The sequence below is a fragment of the Humulus lupulus genome, chromosome 6 (genome assembly GCF_963169125.1).
Source record: "Humulus lupulus chromosome 6, drHumLupu1.1, whole genome shotgun sequence".
Lineage (NCBI taxonomy): Eukaryota > Viridiplantae > Streptophyta > Magnoliopsida > Rosales > Cannabaceae > Humulus > Humulus lupulus.
In genome coordinates, this window is record NC_084798.1 from 124,442,202 (window position 1) to 124,444,675 (window position 2,474).

Below are 2,474 nucleotides of genomic sequence, written 5' to 3' on the forward strand. Positions count from 1 at the left end.
TTCTTCCATGGGCATGTTATTCATATTTAAGACAAGGCACTGATTCATTGGATGACCACTACTACCTGCCTCGCATAAATTCTGTACTTTCATGGCTTGGGATGGAAGATGGGTTTGGTGTAATTGTTTTGTTAATGCTGCTACTTGTGTTGTAAGAATGGAAATAGCATCCAGTTCAATCATACCAGCCACCTTTTTTGGCTGTCCCCTTTCAGGTTGCCACTGGTATTTATTCATTTCCATCTCCTCTAGCGATTCGTACGCTTCATTAGTACTTTTGCTCATGAACACACCTCCTGCTGAAGCATCTATTATGGTACGAGTAGTACCATTCAACCCATTATGAAAATTATGGACTAGCATCCACTTCTCTATACCATGATGTGGGCATTTTCTTAACAACTCTTTAAATCTTTCCCATGCATCATACAACGATTCCCTTTCTGTCTAGTAGAAATTATTAATTTCCCTTCTCAACTTTGCAGCTTTTGTGGGAGGGAAAAACTTTACTAAGAACTTATGGGCAAACTCCTCCCATGTTGTGATAGAATTAGCTTGTAGCGAAATTATCCAACTCTTCACCCGGTCTCGTAGAAAGAATGGGAATAATCTAAGTCTAATTGCATCGTCACTCACCCCATTTATCTTAAATGTTGCACATAGCTCTAGGAATTGGCTATGTGCAAATTAGGATCTCCCGTGGGCAACCCCCCAAACTGAACAATAGACTGCACCATTTGTAATATTGCTAGCATGATCTCAAAATTATTTGCAGCAATAGCAGGGTGTCTGATGCACTAATGCACTCCTGTGACAGTAGGAAGTACAAAGTCTCTAAGCGTTCTTGGTCCTCGTTCCACTAGGACCTCTGCAATATTTAGGATATTATTAACAATAGCAACATTGTTTGCTACATTTCCTTGATTCTCAGCCATGGAAAAATCCAACCTTTTCCTTATCTTTCAGTTTTGTTTGCACATTCTATCTAGATCTACCAATATGAATTTCTTTTGACTACTTCGTCGCATATACCAATAATTCCTGAAACAAAATACAACAACAAACCGAATGAGTACTAGAAATAAAAACCGATTTAGAATAAAAATAATCTATATTTATATTAATAATACAGTCCCTGGCAACGGCGCCAAAAACTTGTTGTGATAATTTTGAACTACGCAAGTGCACGCAATCGTAACAAGTAATAAATTAGTAAGTAAAGTATCGTTCCCACAAGGATTGTTACTAATTACCAAAACTTAATTTTTGATTCTAATTGATTGACAATTAACAGATTCTGAATTTATAAAACTAAACATTAAAACAATAAAATAGAACAAAGGAGAACTCAAACTAACTATTAATTCAATGGATTAAGAATTAGGGTTATTAACTTCATCAACTATCCACCTATATTTCTCTAATGCGAATTTAAGAACTCCTATTTCTATTGTGGTAGTGGATTACAATTATAGATTATATTTTTACTAGGACTTATAATTCTCTAAAATAAGCAATCTTTTCAAAGCCAACCACTGTCATTTATCAATTACTTCCCCTAAATATGAAATATCATCAAACACAGGCAACAAAACGTCATACTACACAAAAATAACTAAATAAACTAAAAAATTCAATAAAATAACCTTTTAAAATACTATAAAAACTACTCTATCAACGGATCATCCCAAAATTGCGTTGTATGCGGTTGGACAATTGATTACAACGAACTCGAGTATTTTAGAAACAGTTCGCGTACCATCCCCAAGTGTAACTACAAGTCCAATCATCCCTATTGCGATTGTTCCTTCTATTGAGAATTTGTATAGGGTCATCGAGGCTTCCTTAAGATCGATTACGGACAACCCCATCTTTTCTAGGGTGGACTGAATAACACATTTACCAAGCTCCCATTATCAACCAATATCCTTCGTACTCTTCGATTGGCGAGCTGAACGGTTATCACCAGCAAATCATTATGCGGGAACTAGATGTGGCTAGTGTCTATTTCTATGAAAATGATTGGTTATTTCTCCAACCACTTTAGTGTTGATAACTTTGAACCAGAATAAATTCAGTATCGATGTCAATTTTTAGCTCATGTGTGCACCTTTTTTGGGCCCCATTACTCGTGCCCGCCAAATGGGGTCCTCCAGCAATGATGGTTATATCCCCTCCTACTATTGGAGGGGGGACAATTTGGTTCCCCTGATCAATTTGAGCCTGGGGTTGACCGACCGAATTTTTGGAAGCTAGATGAGTATTTTTGCTTGGTTGGCTGATTGTGAACTACTCTATTTTGGGCATACTGGGCTAACAGTACAGCCCAGATGAGAGTTTTGATCGCTTCCTTTAGCTGACGGCAATCATCAGTATTATGGCCGATGCCATTGTGATATTAGTAATTACTTCGAGGGATCTCTCTTTGCCCTTTGGTACCTCAAAGGCTCTGGTTTCTTCCATGGAATGCGATT

The 2,474-nt window shown here is 37.3% G+C and overlaps 1 non-coding gene across 1 annotated transcript; it reads left to right on the forward strand.

Moving 5' to 3' along the window:
• The first annotated feature begins 373 nt into the window (after positions 1–373).
• LOC133787547 (small nucleolar RNA R71) lies at positions 374–480 on the forward strand. Its single transcript, XR_009872563.1, has one exon. It is a non-coding gene; the product is annotated as a small nucleolar RNA R71 (small nucleolar RNA).
• The last annotated feature ends 1,994 nt before the right edge of the window (positions 481–2,474 follow it).